Raw genomic sequence first — 14043 nt, forward strand, 5'->3', positions numbered from 1 at the left:
ACGAGTGTTAAGAGCGGAGCGTTGAGATAATTGACTCACTTTTGTCTACGAATGTTATGTGAAATTTCTTTTTAACAAACAATTTAAACCGTCGTATAAAATAAACACAATCGCAGTGAAATTTATTTATATTTGCAAGAAACTGACATAAATTTACTTAATTAATTTTAAATGTATGTGTGTGATATTTCTCGCCAAATCAAACCAACAGAAGAAAAACAAAGAAGAAAAATGCACAAACACACAAAACCACACATATAAACGCCTACAATAATATCAAACATGTACTCAAGACAACCTCAAGCAATTGAAAGCCTTCTATAAATTTATACTTTATAAAGAGGCAGAGTGGGGAGAGGGGGTGTTGCACTGTCATGTTGTTGCTGTTATTGTTGAGTTACTGTTACTCTTAATATTTGTTATGGTTACGGTTGATTTATTTGTTTATCAAGCAACTAAACAACTGCAGCAATAATACCATCGCACAGCATAACACATACACCCCCTTTATTTCTTTTAATATATATAGCTATGCGTAGGTTCAATTTGCACCTTTATGGCTAAAATGTCTTTATTAATTAAATTGCAAGAAATTTTATTTATTAATTTGATTTTGTTTTTCCTTCTTCTTTACTTCTTCTCTTCTTCTTTTTTATTACTCTTTGAAGGAGGACTTTGAAGTGTTTTTCCAAAATACATTTGTTTTTCAATGCATTTTTTATGGGCGTTGAACAACCCATTCTTCTTTCTTGACGTAATTTATTACTGTGTAGGAAATGCCGACTTCCACACTTGATTTGAAATGAATCCAGAATGTTAGCTCAAATCAAAACATTTTTTCACTTTTCGATATGTATGCAATGCGGGCGTACATCCGCACGGGTGCAACCTACTACTTGTCCTTGCCAAGAAACAATGAAGCAAAGTTCTTGTGAGAAATAATGTAAAATTGGTACACATTCCCCCTACTCGACCTCATCGGTACGATGAGAATTCTCCAAACGTTCGGAAAATTCGAACGAAAAAACCCAAGTAACGGTAGGAGAGTTTGCGGTTACTTTTGGAAGAAGTGCTCTTACTCGAACAACTTAGGTTCATTTATAGCCTTTGTTGTTGTTAATGAAAGCGAAGTGAAGCACAAAAATGCTTCCTTCTCTTCTCTTTCTGAAATTAAGTTCGCATCATTGAATCACTGAATTTTTGGAATAGCGGAGGATGGTTTCTTTTAGACTTCGCCGAACGACTATTTACCTTTCAATTATTTACGAGAGCTTGTATTAACAATCATTCTTTTTGAAGGATTGATTAGTTCGAGTGTGACAATGCAACTATCTCAGGTAAAACCAGAAAAAAACAAATTTTGTGAGAGATTCGCTCTCCGACAACCCAGAGAGAGAATTTTCCATGAAAATCTCTTATTTCTCTGCATCTCCCACCATGAACCGAATCTACGCGCGTTTATCCACTGACGGATTGCTTCCGTTGCAGAGTACTTATGAAATTTAGAAATTTTAGGTTAAGCAAGAAACAGCTGGCCATAGGCTACATCCGTCACTTGAAATAGTAACACACCAAGTTTCGTTCTATTCAGATAGCTCTCGCCTGCTGCGGACCTTCTCAAGCATTAGTTAATTCTGAGGGTTGTTAACACTCGCGCTTTCAGAAACCAAAAACCCCAAGAACTTATTCTATCTCTCCCCACTTTACGGCGGCTTCTCACTTTGATTGGCGTTGCCAATTAGTCATACGCTAATTAAAGCTTAATAACGCAAGTTCGAATAAGAGCTGATAGCTTTACGACATCTTGCACTTACTTTATAATATCTTATACTAATCCTACAATATGGACCACACACCTAAATATTCTTGACACTTGGATTGACGTCAAAATGGGTGACGATTTTGGTCGTCAAATGTCTCCCCCACACAGGAAATATTCTGCTTTTATATACCCATTTAAAAGCAACTCATCAATCATTCATTTTTTATTTCGACATGTTTGAGTTAATCCGTTCTACCTAATTATTTGTTTTATATCCTCTTGAGCTTTATGCATTTATCAACATTTTCTGTGGTGAGAGGAAATACTGTACAACCATTGACGATCGCTTCTGGTCACGGAGAAGATATTCATATTCATATTCATCAGGTTGAAAATCTTTCATCAATTATTACTAGGACATGGCTTCTACTTCCGCGGATGATTAAATCGGCGAAACCCTGTGCTGCGTGTTATGTTCTTGCGAAATATTCAAGAATATAATCTTAAATTACAGGTAAATAACAACTATGAGCTGTAGCTTAAAAGATACGTTCGAACGATAATACAAAATTAGAGCTTTGTAGTAAAATAACTTGTATTTAAATAAAACGGAAAACGCCTCCACAATTGCTGCAAAATTCCATTGAATTGAGGCGCCAAGCGGGCAAAATCCATTCTTTATGGTCTTCAACTAACAAACAATTTGTTAACAACAACAGTAACAATATCAGATATTAAACTGAAAAGAACAACAACAATCGCTTATTATGGCTTACGAAAGAAAATCTTAAACGTTGGCCTTCGCCTTGATGATGGGACAATGCGGAATGAATGGGAAAACAAAATATTTCCTAAAAGCAAAAAAAAAAAAAAAAAATATAAAGAAAATTGTTTTTTTTCTTTAAATAGAAGAAAAGTCAAGCGATGTCTGAATTTAAAAAGAATTGTGTATTTCATGAGTTATTTGTTGTTGTCGTCGCTACATTGTGGTTATCATTGTTGCCATAAAACCATTTTCCATTGTATTATCAAGAGAGGGTGGAGGGGAAAAAAACAGGTGCAGTCTCGGTTATATGTCATAAGCTGTTATACCGATATTATTATATTGTAATGTCTGGTATGTGTGTGGGTTTTATTTTATGTAAAGCTTTTGCAGAGAAATTATGGTATTTTACAGTTGATAGATATTTATGTTCTCGGCACAGCAATATAATCATCACAGCACACAAAAGTGGGATAAATTATAATTTATTGATGGATGAAAACAATTTTGGGAGGAGAAAATTTCAAAACACACAAAATATATATATAAATATGTGTATGTGCATATAAAGAAAAAGAGGCTTAACTTCTGCTACCGAACATTTATGCGCTTTGATAATGAAGATGAATATCGTCGAGCTCTAGTAGAAAATAGAAATTGAGTGCAATGTTAAGTGTTGTTGAAAAAGGATACAACCTTTCAGCTGCGCAAACTGCATAACTGCATAACGTTTGCATGAGTTACACAACTATATGTTTACGCAAAGGTCTTATAGTTGTGGTCTCGTTATTAGACTTAAGCGTAATTAAGCATATATTCGTTTCATTGTTTGTCGGTTACAAGCCTCACTTGCTATAGGAGATATCAAAATTTTATTCCCACATATATCTATCTACTTTTGCAATGAAAAAACAAGACCTCCTTAACAGTTTAGGGAAAGTGTTAAATTTTACACTTATATATATATATATATATATATATATATATACTCCTACCCAAAATATTTGTACTTGTCAACGCATACATAGATCGAAGCCGTTTATAGGCACGTACTTGTTTCAGTTCAAAGCCGAGCCCATTTACCAGCTCTTGTCGTTTTCCTAAACAAACATGAAAGAAACTTGCATTAAAAAGCATGCAAAACAAGTGTGACGTTCGATAGTGTTAAATTGACAAATCTTAGGCACAAATCCAGCAACAAAATATATATATAAATCAAAACAAACTAAACCAGGAAAGAAAATCAACGAAGAAAAAAAGTCTATGATTTCAAAAGCATGACTGATGTAAATCATCCCAATACAACAATTTTGGAAAACCTTTAATTTCGGTGACACATTTTGTTTGTTTTTCGCTTATTTCTTTTTTTTTTTGTTTGTTTTTTTTATTGTTGTTAAGCTTGTTCTTGTTATTGGTTATGGTGTTTTAAAGCTGAAGTATGTGTACATTAAATATATATGCAGTGATTATTTGTGGCAGACATGTAATTAAAATTGACTTTTATTCAAGTGTTTCTTTCCTTACTTACACACATATGTATAATACACTGACATATGTAATATGCACGAGTACGAGTGTAATATATGTTTGGCAGTGTGTATAGCAGTCACACCCCATTTGTTACCATTAATTTTTGCTCTTTTTTTTTATTTAAGTATTTTGAATGAAGGATTTATAAGAAAAAACAAAAGAAAAACTGCAAGCAACAAAATTATACGTATCAACGAAAACACTCCACACGGACTGACATTTTGACAAAAAAAAAAAAAAAAAAAAAAAAAATAGCATTAAAACAAAAACCGAAAAAAAATTTCATTTCGTTAAAGTCATTTATTTTAAAATGTTGTAACCGGTCAATCACTTTTTTTCGTTTTCCATTTTTTCTTGTTGTTTTCTTATTTTTATTTTTCTTCTGCATTAATTTCGTAAACCTGTGATTGGACGCATTGGTCAGTCTGATCATTTATTAAAGTGCTTGTTGGATCAAAATTTTTGGCATATTTTTTTTTTATGCCACTTATGCAATACGTACCAGATATGCACACATACACACACACACACACATATATATATATATATATACAGAAGCGGTGCTAATTTAGGGTTTAACAATGACAACAATTTTAATTGACTTCTATTAAAATGTTTTGCAAAAGGAAAACAAAAATTGCTTTAATAACTATTCTTGGATTTTTTCTTTAGATTGGAATGTTTTGCATTTACTTTAAATGACGGAAAATAATGTTGTTCATAAAAAAGTTGCTAATAGATGAGAATAAGCTTAATTCAAGAAATACAACTATATTTGTCTACTAGTTGATTAGCACAGATGTGCTAAATCTTGCCAGCATCTCTGCTGGTGGCTCTTCTTCTAATATGTCCAAGTTAATGGTATCATAGATAATTTTATGGTTTTTTCTTTTACTAACTCCGTACTCCATAAGCCTTATTTTCAGAGAATGTGTCGGCTTTCTCATTGCTACTACTATTATTATTATTATGTGCACATGCTGAGCCAATAAACGCACATCTTGAAGAGAATTCTCTTGCTAACAGCCTAGCGTATACATGGCAGCATAAGTATTAGTATTTTTTTACAATACCGCTTACTGTTGTATTAAGTACCGCAACATAAAAAGCCAGTTGTGCTTACTTACCTAAACTTCGGGTCCTCAAACTTGAGAGCCGTGCCCCGTATAGAAGCCAGTCAGACCAAGCGAAGGTCACTCTTCTGTAGCTCTAGTTGTCGATATATTATACTGTGAGATTGAATAAATCTTTTTGTCTGCCGTTGTCTTACTCTATTCTTCCAATAGTTAGCCGATTTTTTGTGCACCTAGAGTAATGCCAGATTCTTTATCCTTTAACCTACTTCTTCTGTTAGTTAATTCGTCGTACCTTTCATTGCCTTCAATATCCACATAACTAGCAATCCGTATCAGGTGGGCTTCGCTTGTTTTTCCAGCCCACTCGGAGCGTCACCGACACACCCCGCCCAACACTTTTCTTTTTAAATTTTCTTAACAATAGCTTCCTTAATCTCAAATAATTTTTATATAAGACATTTTTCCATTTTCTTCTTTTTCTATTGTTTTTAATATGACCAATCATTCAGGGGATGTCACTATCCAACATAACAACAACTTTACTATTCAATCTGTTACTTAAGCAAAGGTATTTTAAAAAACTATTTAATATTTTTCAAGGTCTTAGTTTATACCTTTTCGAACCTTTTTTTTTCTACAAACACAAAAAATTTCTTAATTAATCGTTTTTTTGTTTTTTTTTTTTTTTGAGGGCGATTTTCTTCTCATTGTTTGCTTATACTTCAACGTAAGGCATTGTTGATGGTCGACTTGTATTCATAAATGGTTCAGCCGACAATGACCGAAACCTTTAGGATCTTAATAGTTGATTAATGAATGGCATGAGGTTAAATAATGCGTAAAAAAATATCTAAAAGCGTTAAATCCATTTGTTTTTATGACAGTTATTTCTTACTCTTTTCCCCTTCAGTGTTTTTTTTTTTTTTTTCTTTTGCTTTGCTAAGAGTGATGATGAACACAATACAAATATCGTAATTAAAGGCGAAAGCTTTACTCGCCTTACAAATAGTTTTCGCTACCCATCACTGGACACAGTCTTTCTATTGGAAGAAATAGTCGGTTCTCGTCACTTCTACATCTGCTTCGGGCCTTATTTATATTTACTAAGAAGGTCGTAGGTCCTTTGACCTCGGCAGGGCAAGTAAATGTTGTCGGAGGAGCTCTTCCTAAAGAGGATTTTGAGTAATTCAACGGAGGCAACTGATGTCTGGTAAAACATATTTTCATAGCGATTGCTTTCAACACAATAGCTGGACCTTTTTTAGATTTTTGCTTGATAGTTTTTCATTACTAACAATATTTATGGTCGGTGGCTGCATTTTCCGAGAACAATGTTCTCCTCTTGTACTAACAAAGAACTACAGCGATCTGAGACGCTTCATGTGCGATATTGTTTCGCAAAATGCTTTACTACTTTTTTTGGTAGACGGACGTTAATTTCGGACTAAGCATTTCTCCAAAGTACCTTTTTTGGGAAGGCGCCAGTTATCTGCCTTGCACCAATTCAGACAACTTTCACTTGGGATGCTCTTGTAGACATCCAACTAAAGCGAGTAATCGTTTGCAGTGAACAGATGAATATAGTTTTTGCAAAAATCAAACTTTATATAGATCCGAGGTTTGCATGGCAAAAAGCATAAAGCAGGTTAGTAAGAAAATTTTAATCTCAACGAAGCTATAAAGTTCCGCAAATGGAGTCAAAAAGCTTAATTTTAAGTGAATACGGATACGCTTTCCTATAATAGATTTTACAAATGACTCTCCTCTGTTTTTATGCGTTTTAATAACAATTTTCTTTGAAATTCCATCCATCCTCTTAACTCATATTCTGAGGATACATTAAAATAAATATCACATCGCTTATTAAAAGTCATGACAGCAAATGCACAGAGTAACAACTGCAAGACAGACATACAATCAACACATTCGTACGTACACATTTTCAAAAGAGTCCATCTTTACGTATGCCAGCGATGATGATGAAGATGAAAACCAATGAACGTTTTAGAGAAAACATGCTGCAAAGCACCGTTAAAGTCATTTGACATTATTAGCATTGTTCAAAGCTATATACTCACAGAAGATACATACACCTGCAAACATTTCTATTATGTATAAATGCATTTAGGAATCTATTATAATATTTTCTCTACATATACATATTTATCGATGTGTGACTGGATATGAATAAATAAATAAATCAATAAAATGCAGCTAAGCTGGCCGGCACTTCAACGTGTATACACACACATAAAGATTTTGTAAATGCAGAATAAAAGTATTATTTTTTTTTTTTTTTATTTCTTTTAACCATAATATATGCAAGCAATAGCAACAACAAGTTTTAATTTTTTTTTTTTTTTTCAGCAATAATTCCATGATTTCGTTTTGAGGTCTTAGCATAGTTTTTGTTTTGGCCGCAATCAAGAGGATGAAAAGTACTATTAGCAGTCGTTGAACACGTGTAGTTACTCCGCCGCCGTATATGATGCTTTAATGTAGAGGTGAGAATTGACTCTTGATGTGTAATCTGCATACTGTTTACCCTTTGTGGCTGGCGGCTGGCGGCTAGCGGCTGGCGGCTAGCGACTGGCATTAAACTATAAAATTGGACGTGCAAATTAGCAGTTTAGCTTGACCTCACTGTGCGGTATACTTTTTCTCTCCATTCAATCGATGTGCTAAGCTTTTAGACAACGCTGTGCAAAATGCTTTATTATATTTTTGTGATTTACTATGCTAATGACACACATTTGCCTCCATATACGATTTGAAAGTTTTCGAAGATTTCAATTTATTCGATTTCTGCATTTCAGTATTTATGGAGTGACAAGTAGCCTTCAGAAAATAATATTTATCTTCAGTAATTTTATGGTATCGGTTATAAATTAGAAAATGCATATGTGTTAGAGAGCCTTGGGGACGAAATTTTTATTAAAATTAGGATCTCTTCTTTTTTTTTTTCTCTTGCTTGCCAATATTGCACAAATTTTAGGTAATTTATGGCTCGCATATAATATATTTTATTGTAACGTATATTACTTGCTTGATTGACTTTTATGCGATTGCAACGAAACATTACAACTGATTTATATATGACTTCAACTATTTATTGTTGGATTCGCATTATCTAAAGCATAATAATAGCTGGAGCAGATAAATGTCGGCAATAAAATTTGTCATCTCGTTATATGCTCGCCATCAATATATATGATTCGAGTTTATAGGAGAAAAATTAATAAATTTTCAAATTATGCGTTGAATAATCCGATCAATTGTTATCTTAGCTCTTAGCATTGATGCTCTAAACATGAAATTGGATTTGCTTTACATTAATCATGTTTAAACATTAGAGAGAGAGAGAGAGAGAGAGAGAGAGAGAGAGAGAGAGAGAGAGAGAGAGAGAGATAGTGAGTGAGTGAGTGAGAGTGAGTTCGAAATATAACAGAGCATCATTTTTTTCTTTTTTTTTTTTTGGTAATTTCCAATTCGGTGCCACCTTTTGCATGATCGATTATGCGACTCGCATTCTCTTCTCGATGATCACTGCTGCTTAAAGAAAATTCATCATCAACAACGGAATTGTTTTCTTTTGCATGTAGCCCGCTTTCAAAACACTCTTATCCTTTGTCTTTGAAATCAATCTCATTATCATCCGTGGCATTGAGTTCAGCTCTAGCACAATTTTTCTTTTTCAAACTGTTCTTTCGGTTACCCATTTCATTATCACATCGAATACTTATTGAACATAAGTTGCGCACGCATTCAATATGTCTTCCATTGGATAGTCCGTGTATAAAACAATACATCTGTACTTCCTGTGGGGCAGTAATAAAAAAACTAAAAAACATTAGTTTTGATATCATGCTTAACTCCAAACTTAGAAATACTTATTTTTGTGGTGCTAATTGTTAATTTAAAGCAAAAACTCCAAATAATTTTTCGAAATGCAGCAAAAGATAATTAAACAGTTAGAAACAGTATAACGAGAAACAGCCTACTGTAAATGCCCTACACCACTTGGTCTAACACGCCTGACGACTTCTCAAAATAAGGCTTTATATGGAGCGTGGTCGAAAAATGTGTCCGATCTGAACCGCGTATCCAATAGCGTTCACCCTTTGGCCAAAACACGTCAATGTAGGACGCTGAAGAATACAAAGGCGGACAGATGAACAGCCGACCTTCGATGGATTCAAAAAGTGATTCCGAATTGTTCGGAATAATAAAAGAAGTTTCCATATTAAGTCTTTCTAGTCCTTGCACCACAAATAGTGTAGAGCACAACGAATGAATGAATAAACAAACAAATAAATGAATAAATAGTTAAATAATTAAATGAATGAATAACGAGAACATCATACTTATGTAGTTTGCTCCTTGATTTGCTAGTATTCCGTGACTGCAGCTTCTTTAGCCTTAGTAAAAAAGGTTCATTCGTATTATTCGATCCACACGATGTGATGTAATTGCTTAATACATTAATTGGAAAATATATTTGTTTTATTTTTTCTATTTTCCCAAAGTTCACCAGTATAATGGAAAGATATTTCCCCACCATTCATAAAGATTTATGGGAATTTACAATTCCTATGCAATAAAGGGATTTCGAAATGCCTCTTAAAGCACTAATTTTCATTCGCATGAGCATCTATATCATGTTTTGTTGAGAAAAATCCAATTATACGATACAAAACAAGAGATCGCAATTTCATAGCAAATATTTAGTTTTTTCTAATTTTCAGTTTTTTAAAATGTTATATTGACTCGTTGCCGTCACATCATACACATTTAGCGGAATTTTGATCGAAATTAATTTATAATTGAGAAGAGCAAAAGAGGAAAGCCCTATTTCCGTCTTGGTTGCCACGTAACGTTCTGCATTGTATTTAAGTTCTTGTTCGTTACGTACTTCCATAACGTATATCAGGCTACCTACCGATTCAATCTCGGCTTAGTTACTGATCGCTAAACAATTTTCCTGCAATACCACCGCATTATCAAAGTTTTATTGTTATTTTATAACTGATTTCCTGCTAAACAATGACATTAATAAGCTTTAGGGTTTTTATTTCCATAGTAATTTCATTTTAGCTGAGGTCTGCAGAATAACGAAAAAACAAAAAGAGATTTTTTTAAGGTTTGGTTGAGATTTGTCTGAAACCGATGGAAAACAAACAAATAAAACCAATTACTGTAAAATAAATAGAGATAAAGTATAAGATTTTTTTTGTTTTTTGCTTCTTTTTGAAGTTTATTTTGGTTTATAAACTAAAAGAAACGCTCCTTTTATGCCAAAAGCATTTTATGGCAGATCTTTTGTATATAAAGAAAGCATAGAAATTGAAAAAGCAAATAACAAAAAATCAAATCGTTAACTCGAAGCACAAAATACTTTCAGTTATATATATATACATATATATATATATATATATATATATATATATATGTATGTATGTAAGTGTGTATGGGGCTTAGATAAAATTCAAATATACGGAAAACTGATATGGTTGAGACCAAGTGAAATTACTGATATTTGATGCCATTAACATAAATCTGTGAGTTTTTTCTTTGGGGAGAACGAGATAGAAGGCAAACAAGCAACAAATTGAAGAAAACAAAGAAGCTGCATTTTTATACTTTTTTTTTTTTTTTTGATTTTGCTTTAGTTATATTATACGAACAAGAAACACACTCGTCGTCGGGTGACACAGCCCAGAAACAAACATAATTTAAACTGATATACAATAGTTTTTTTAATCACATGTGCACATGCCAAACCGGGTACCGGGTATGGTGTATAATTTGTTTCTATATTTTATTTACTTATTTTTTCTAATGATTTTTTTATTTTTTTTGTTTTATTTGTTTTTTTGTATGTCCGGGCAGCACGCGCTGCTGTAACTTTGAACGCAAATTACCTTAGATTACTGGCACTTAAGTTTGCTGAGTTGTAGTTGTTGGACAAAATGCAATTTTACCAGCACATTATGTCACTACTTTCAATCAATCTGGTTTAAGATACAAAATAGATCCGTTTCCATTGCTCTCTGACAAAGACCGAAACTAATTAGCGGACCACACCTGTAATCAAACCAGAGATAAAATGAGTTTAATGACTGAAATTGAAACTTTCTATCACACTACAGCAAAGATATAAATAAATAGGATACACAAAGTGGAGAGGGGAGGGATGAACCTCAGAAGGTAGAATAAAATTTGACTCTTGACATTAATGGTACTTTGCGCTTACTTATGCGGACATATGCAGACATTGCCCATGAAGGGGGGCACTACCGTTAGATTTAAGGTATCATTCAGAATTTCGAGCGATGCAGCCTTAGCTTACCACGGTACATGCAATTGCCTCATCTATCCAAAGCATCGTGTACGCAATAGCATTACAATACATTTGCATTATTTACTACAAAAGTAGCTCACCTAACATAATAGAGTTACAAAGAGTAGTTGCTTACAGGGTCGTGTTTGCAAATAAGAAGTAGACTCCTTTTACTGACATTTATGCCAGTCGCTGGCGAGCTTAGTTTTGCATCTTATTTGGCTGATATTTACTATGATATAAACTATGCAAGCAGCTGTAATATCCTCAAAAACGACTCCCCTCCATCAACGAACAAATGTCAAGAAAACCAGCAAGAAGAATGGAGAAGGGATTCGTACGATCCTCGACTAAAACTTGCGTAGCATTGAAGTAATTCAGGCCAACTGTACAACGAAATCCGGAATTAAAGTTTGACGCAAAGCGCTCTTAAAAGTCGTGGGCAGGTAGGTTGTTGCTATCCCAAAGCTTCAATTTTCGCTTTGACTTGGAATAACTCCAGCGTATACTTATGTAAAAGCAGAAAAAATTCATAAAAATTTCTTTTAATCAAAAACAAACATACGTTTGCGCAAAATGCACATTAAGGAAGAATTCTCCAAACGATTTCGTATTATGGTGAAAATGAATAACAGCAACAAACAATAGCAACGCTGAACAAATATATTCGTAAGATATGATATGATTGCAAAATGCTTGCAATTGCATCACTTAGCAATGCTTTGTGTTGTTCTTTATATCCAAAACAAATCAGAAAGAAAAAAAATTGCACTAAATACATCAATGCTTGGTTGGTATAAAGTTTTCCTCGCTAGTTTATGGTTTGATGTATACGTTTGCAGTAAACAACAACACTCAACAAATTTAACAATTTAATTAAAAATTGTTTTAACCATAAAATTTCAGCACACTTTATATATAATGCAAACACGCATACATATAAATGCATATACACATAGACATACATATAAAAATTAAGTTAATTTTGCGCTGTAAAGTCAGAGCCAGCAATGCCATCAAGAGGTTGTTTTGGTAATCAAGCAGAAAAAAGAATTACTATATAACTGTTGGTTAACGGCCTTAGATGGTCAGAGTGTTCTGTTTTTATATTTCTTTTTCTTTTTTTTTTTTTATGATTATTTATATTTAATTTTTTTTCTTGACTAAAAATGCATGAAATATTTTCAATACATTTTAAGCTAACAAACAAATCAAAACACGCAAAGCTAATAACAAAAAACAAAAAGAAAAAAATAAAATTAAAGCAACAGAGCAACAACATGTTATAACAGAAATAGCATTAAAGCACAAATGTGTTTTGCTAATAACTATACACGCAGTCAAAATATTTGTGTTTTCTGTCCTTTTTCTGTTCTATACTTTTTTTTCCGAGTCTGTTGCTTTTCAATTTTAGATACAACTACAGCAACACTTCTTCCTCTTCTTCTTGTAACAGTAGCTGATTGAGGAAAACGAAAAAAAAAAAAAAAAATAAATAAATAAAAAAAAAAGAAGAAATGAGAAGAGAAGTGAAGAGATGTGAAGAGAAGAGAAGAAAAAATGGTAGCAATTGTACAATATCAGCCATTTGCCGCTGCCGCTGCTGCTAATATTGTAAGCTGTCAATATCACGCCAACATACATTCATACATAACATATGTACCATGTAAGGTATAGATATAGATAGATGCGTAACATTATTAGTTGTGTGTTTTCTTGTGCGTACATTTAGTTTATGGTATTCCTTGAATTCGCACCACCTTAATATGGACAATGTTGTTAACTCTCTAAGAGTAACATATATATAGATATATATATATATATATATGCATATATATGCATGTATACCCACCTAAAGCATTGCATTGATTAACTAGAGCAATTGCATGGCTATCTAGGCTCGTTGTAACCAACCGAAAGTCTTAAAACGAAATGCTTTACAAATGAAGTGATTAAAACTCTCATTTTGGTGTCGTATTTAATATTTGAAATTTTCTTAACTTAAAACACTTAACCAAGCATTTCCTAAGGCCTACAAATAAGCGCACGATGACAATAACGCTATGGAATGCAAGCCAGCAAAACTAAGCCAGAAACATATTGATTGCATTTAATTCTCTGCTGGGGTTTTTTTTCTTCTTTTTTTTTCACTTCACTCACACACATGTTGTAACGGCCAGAATCTCAAGGCAGTCGCTTGGTTGGTTGGTTGCCTTCTTTATGCCTTCTGTCTGTCACCAAGTTAGTTAGTTATTCATACCATTTCCTTATCTTTCTACAGCCATTAAAATGCAACTTTTTTTTTTTTTTTTACTTCTAAAATGGAAATTTTTAATATTGTTGTTTATAGTATCCATTACATGTAATGAAGGATTTTCCTAGTATCTGCTTAGATGGTTTGCTTCTGTTCTACTGCAGACTATTTTCCATATGTATAGCAATCCTCCACTTGGCTCTGACCAGTGAGGGGTGCAAAGTAATGAAAATTGAGCAGGGGTCAGAGCAGCTAATCCGAGTTAAAGGAGAACCTTTTGGCTAACACACAAAAAAGATGGAAAAAGTATTTGTATGA

General features: G+C 33.2%; 1 protein-coding gene across 4 annotated transcripts in view; it reads left to right on the forward strand.

The window, feature by feature from the left end:
- The window catches only part of LOC119639106 (putative uncharacterized protein DDB_G0282133), a 149502-nt gene that overhangs the window by 69257 nt on the left and 66202 nt on the right, over positions 1-14043 (forward strand). The window contains exon 1 of one of the 4 annotated variants that reach the window (XM_038036314.1): positions 7503-7635. The exons of the other annotated variants lie outside the window; for them this stretch is intronic. The gene's annotated coding sequence lies outside the window, so the exon portion shown is untranslated. Of the gene's footprint in view, positions 1-7502; positions 7636-14043 lie in introns of those variants that run through there. 4 annotated transcript variants of the gene reach the window in all.

This window comes from Glossina fuscipes, unplaced genomic scaffold (genome assembly GCF_014805625.2).
Source record: "Glossina fuscipes isolate IAEA_lab_2018 unplaced genomic scaffold, Yale_Gfus_2 112, whole genome shotgun sequence".
NCBI classification, from domain to species: domain Eukaryota; kingdom Metazoa; phylum Arthropoda; class Insecta; order Diptera; family Glossinidae; genus Glossina; species Glossina fuscipes.